The following is a 5,920-nucleotide window of genomic DNA, read 5'->3' as shown; positions in this document are numbered from 1 at the left end:
CTTGCTTATTAACCCTCAGTTCAGTTCAGTTCAGTTCAGTTGCTCAGTCGTGTCCAACTCTTTGCGACCCCATGGACTGCAGCACTCCAGGCCTCCCTGTCCATCACCAACTCCCGGAGCTTACTCAAACTCATGTCCATTGAGTCAGTGATGCCATCCAACCATCTCATCCTCTGTCATCCCCTTCTCCTCCCACCTTCAATCTTTCCCAGCATCAGGGTCTTTTCCAATGAGTCACTTCTTCACATCAGGTGGCCAAAATATTGGAGTTTCCGCTTCAGCATCAGTCCTTCCAATGAATATTGAGGACTAATTTCCTTTAGGATGGGCTGGTTTGATCTTCTTGCAGCCCCAGGGACTCTCAAGAATCTTCTCCAACACCACAAACTGTAGCCTGCCCAGCTCCTCTGTGCATGGAATTCTTCAGGCCAGAATAATGGAGTGGGTAGCTGTTCCCTTTTCCAGGGGATCTTCCCAACCCAGGTATCAAAGCCAGGTCTCCTGCATTGCAGGTGGATTCTTTACCATCTGAACCACCAGAGAAGCCCCTTGTTCACCCTGTCACATACCAATTTAGAATGACCTGCCTCTTAGGTCTCTCCTGCCCTGCATGTAGACGTCAGTTTCCAACTTCACCTGGGAAGCTCTGGAGGGTGTGAACCAAGACGTGGCATGTAACCCTGCTGCCTCCATTCTCTCAGCCTAATGGCTTCAAGATCCAGGCAAGCTGCTGCTTATTTGTATTAATATTTCATCCCTCTTTGCTGCAGAATGGTATGGATGAATCAGTTCAGTCGCTCAGTCATGTCCAACTCTTTGAGACCCCATGAATCGCAGCACTCCAGGCCTCCCTTTCCATCACCAATTCCTGGAGTTTACTCAAGCTCACGTCCATCGAATCGGTGATGCCATCCAGCCATCTCATCCCCTGTCATCCCCTTCTCCTGCCCCCAATCCCTCCCAGTATCAGAGTCTTTTCCAATGAGTCAACTCTTCTCATGAGGTGGCCAAAGTATTGGAGTTTCAGCTTTAGCATCAGTCCTTCCAACGAGCACCCAGGACTGATCTCCTTTAGAATGGACTGTTTGGATCTTCTTGCAGTCCAAGGGACTCTCAAGAGTCTTCTCCAACACCACAGTTCAAAAACATCAATTCTTCGGTGCTCAGCTTTCTTCACAGTCCAACTCTCACATCCATGCATGACCACTGGAAAAACCATAGCCTTGATTAGATGGACCTTTGTTGGCAAAGGAATATCTCTGCTTTTGAATATGCTATCTAGGTTGGTCATAACTTTCCTTCCAAGGAGTAAGCGTCTTTTAATTTCATGGCTGTAGTCACCACCTCCAGTGATTTTGAAGCCCCCCAAAATAAAGTCTGACACTCTTTCCACTGTTTCCCCATCTATTTGCCGTGAAGTGATGGAACTGCATGCCATGATCTTCGTTTTCTGAATGTTGAGCTTTAAGCCAACTTATTCACTCTCCTCTTTCACTTTCATCAAGAGGCTCTTTAGTTCCACTTCACTTTTTTTGCCATAAGGGTGGTGTCATCTGCATATCTGAGGTTATTGATATTTCTCCTGGCAATCTTGATTCCAGCTTGTGCTTCCTCCAGCCCAGCGTTTCCAATAATGTACTCTGCATATAAGTTAAATAAGCAGGGTGACAATCTACAGCCTTGACGAACTCCTTTTCCTGTTTGGAACCAGTCTGTTGTTCCATGTCCAGTTCTAACTGTTGCTTCCTGACCTGCATATAGGTTTCTCAAGAGTGTGGGGCTTATTTATCCATTCACCACTGAAGAATATTTGGGTCCTTTCTGAGATTTGGTGTTTATGAATAGAGCTGCTATAAGCATTCTTGTATGTTTTTGTATGAAGATAAACTTTCATTCTCTAGAGTCAATACCTCAGAGTGGGACAGTTGGGTCACGCAGCAAGTGGATGTTTAATTTTATGAAAACTGTTAAAACTCTTTCCCGGAGCGCCTGTGCCATTTTGCTTTCCCCCCTGCAATGAATGAGAGTTCCAGTTCCTCCACACTCTCACCAGCATTTAGTGTTGTTGGTTTTTTTTTTTTTTTTTTTAAGTCTTGCTTTTCTACTGGACTTCCCAGATGGCACTGTTGGTAAAGAATCCACCTGCAATGCAGGATACACAAGAGACACAGGTTCAATCCCTGGGTTGGGAAGATTCTCTGGAGAAGGAAATAGCAACCCACTCCAGTATTCTTGCCTGGTAAATCCCATGGACAGAGGAGCCTGGTGGGTACAGTCCGTGGGGCTGCAGAGTCGGACAGGACTGAGCATGCACGCACTATTCCAGTAGCTGTGTAGTTCATCTCACAGTGGCTTTAATGTGCCTTTCCCTGATGTCTAACGATACTGAACACATTGAACATACACCTTTCATATGCCCTCTTGGGATTGTTTGTTTGTTTACTGCTGAGTTGTGAGTTTATGCATTCTGAGTTTATGCATTCTGCAGTCAAATGCTCTACCCCCGAGCTATACCCCCTGATAGCTCTCTATACATTCTGGATATCAGTCCTTTGATGGGCGTGCAATTCGCCAATGCTTTCTCCAAGGCTGTAGCTTGTCTTTTCATCCTCTCTCATTCAAAAACAAATTTATTTATTTGGCTGCCTTGGATCTTAGTTGCAGTATGTGGGATCTTCATTGCGTCGTGTGGGACCTTTCATTAGGCACGTGGACTCTCTAGCTTGATGTGGGCTTGGTTGCTCTGTGACAGGTGGGATCTTAGCTCCCAGACTGGGGATTGAACCCACATACTCTACATCGCAACGCAGATCCTTAACCACCAGACCACCAGGGAAGTTCCTGTCTTTTCATTCTCTTACCTGTCTTTCCCAGACTGAACATTTTTGATTTCTTAGAAACTTTTAATTTTATATAAAAAAAGAGGGCTTCCCTGGAAGCTCAGACAGTAAAGAATCTGCCTGCAGTGTAGGAGACCCAGGTTCAATCCCTGGGTTTGGAGGATCCCCTGGAGAAGGGAATGGCAACCCACTCCAGTATTCTTGCCTGGAAAATTCCATGGACAAAAGAGCCTGGTGGGCTACAGTCCATGGGATTGCAGAGTCAGACATGACTGAGCTGCTAACACTTATTTTGTATTGGAGTATATCCCATTAACAATGCTGTGATGGTTTCAGGTGGACAGCAAAGGGACTCAGCCATACATACACATGTATCCATTCTCCCCAAACTCCCCTCCCATTCAGACTAACATTATGTGGACTCCCATCCACATAACACTGAGCAGAGTTCCCTGTGCTATGCAGTAGGTCCTTGTTGGTTATCTGTTTTAAACAGAGCAGTGGGTACATGTCCATCCCAAACTCCCTAACTATCCCTTCCCTCCACATTTCCCCACTAGTAACAGTGAGTTCATTCTCTAAGTATGGAAGACTGTTTCTATTCTGTAAATAAGTTCATTTGTATAGTTTCTTTTTTAGATTCTGCATGTAAGCAACATCATACGATATTTCTCTTGTCTGACTTACTTCACTCACGATGACGATCTCTAGGTCCATCCATGCTGTTGCAAATGACATTATATCATTCTTTTTAATGGCTGAGCATTATTTCTTTATCTATTTATAGCGTATCTTCTTTATCCATTCTTCTGACTATGAACATTTAGGTTGCTTCCATGTCTTGGCTATTGTAAGCAATGCTGCAATGAACATGGGGGTGTATGTATCATTTCAGGCATTTTTCCCCCTCAGGATATATGTCCAGAAGTGGGATTACAGGGGCATTTGTTGTTCGGTTGCTAAGTCATGTCTGACTCCTTGTGACCCCATGGACTGCAGCATGCCAGGCTTCCCTGTCCTTCACTATCTCCCGGAGTTTGCTCAAACTCACATCCATTGCGTCAATGATGCCATCCAACCATCTCGTCCTCTGTCGTCCCCTTTTCCTGCCTTCAATCTTTCCCAGCATCAATGTCTCTTCCCAGTATCAAGGTCTTTTCTTTAGCTTCAACATTAGTCCTTCCAATGAATATTCAAGGTTGATTTCCTTTAGGAATGACTGGTTTGACCTTCTTATTGTCCAAGGGACTCTCAAGAGTCTTCTCCAGCACCACAACTGAATGCTTTATAGGATCCTGCTGCTAAGTTGCTTCAGTCGTGTCTGACTCTGTACGACCCCATAGACGGCAGCCCACCAGGCTCCTCTGTCCATGGGATTCTCCAGGCAAGAACACTGGAGTGGGCTGCCATTTCCTCCTCCAATGCATGAAAATGAAAAGTCAAAGTGAAGTCGCTCAGTCGTGTCCGACTCTTAGCGACCCCATGGACTGCAGCCTACCAGGCTCCTCCGTCCATGGGATTTTCCAGGCAAGAGTACTGGAGTGGGGTGCCATTGCCTTCTCCTTATAGGATCTTAAGTAACTCTATTCTTAGTTTTTTAAGGAAGCTCCATTCTGTTCAAAGCCATCCTGACTGGTGTGAGGTGATGTCTCATTGTAGTTTTGATTCGCATTTCTCTCATAGTCAGGGATGGTGTGCGTCTTTTTGTGTGCTTCTTGGCCATCTGTATGTTTTCTTTGGAGAAATGTCTATTTAGGTCTTCTGCCCATTTTTTTTATTGGATTGTTTATTTTGATGATATTAAGCTTCATGAGCTGTTTGTAGATGTTGGAAACTAATCCCTTGTCAGTCACATCATCTATAAATATTTTCCTTCTGTCTGTGGGTTGTCTTTTCATTCTGTTTATGATCTCCTTTGCTGTGCAAAAGCTTTTGAGTTTAATTAGGTCCCCATTTGTTTATTTTTGTTTTCATTTCCATTACTCTGGGAGACAGATCGAAAAAGATACTGCTGCAATTTATGTCGGAGTGTGTTCTGCCTATGTTTTACTCTAGAAGTTTTATAGTGTCTGGTCTTGTATTTAGGTCTCTAATCCATTTTGAGCTTATTTTTTTGTGTGTGGTGTTGAAAAATGATCTGATTTAATTTTTTTATATGTAGCTGTTTGGTATTCCTGGCACCATTTGTTGAAGAGACTGTCTTTCCACAGTTATATAATCTTGCTTCCTTTGTTGCAGATTAATTGACCAGAGGTGCTTGGGTTCATTTCTGGGCCTTCTATCTGTTACATTAATCTATATTTCTGTTTTTGTGCCAGGATCAACCATACTGTCTTGATGACTATAGTTTTGTCAAATTTTAAGATTTTTTGTTCTAGTTCTGTAAAAAATGCCATTGGTAATTTGATAAGGATTGCGTTGGATCATCTGTTGATTGTCTTGGGTAGTGTAGTCATTTTGACAATATTGATTCTTCCAATCCAGGAACATGGACTATCTCTCCATCTGTGTTTTCTTCAACACAGAAGAAGCCTCAGATCATGAATATATTATCTTTTATATATATTTTTTTAAGTTTTATAGTTTTTTTTTTTAATGTTTACATCTACAACTCATTTGAGTTAACTTCTGTATAAAGTGTGAAGTCTAGGTCAAGGATTTGTCGAGTTTTTGCATATGGATATCCAATTGTTCCAAGACTGTCCATTGAACTGCCTTTTCACCTTTGTCAGAAACCAACTGGCCATGATTATATGTGTCTGTATCTGGACCTTCTATCCTGCTCCACTGATGTATGTAGCCATTCCTTTACCAGTACCATACTGACTTGATTGATAACTTCTGTGTAGTAAGTCTTAAAATTGACTATCATGAGTCTTTCCATGGTAGCCTTCTTTTTCAGAATAGTTTTGGCTCTTACTTCCCTTTCAGTATAAATTTTAGAATTGGTTTGTTTCTATCTTAGAGACTGCTAGGATCTGTGTTGGAATGGCATTATGTTTACAGATCAATTTGTGCAGAATTGACATCATGGCTACACTGAGTCTTCCAATCCAGAAATACCATCTGTCTTTTCATTT

The sequence above is a fragment of the Bison bison genome, unplaced genomic scaffold (assembly GCF_000754665.1).
Source record: "Bison bison bison isolate TAMUID 2011002044 unplaced genomic scaffold, Bison_UMD1.0 scf7180017864375, whole genome shotgun sequence".
Classification (NCBI taxonomy): domain Eukaryota; kingdom Metazoa; phylum Chordata; class Mammalia; order Artiodactyla; family Bovidae; genus Bison; species Bison bison.
This window is presented reverse-complemented; position numbering follows the sequence as displayed.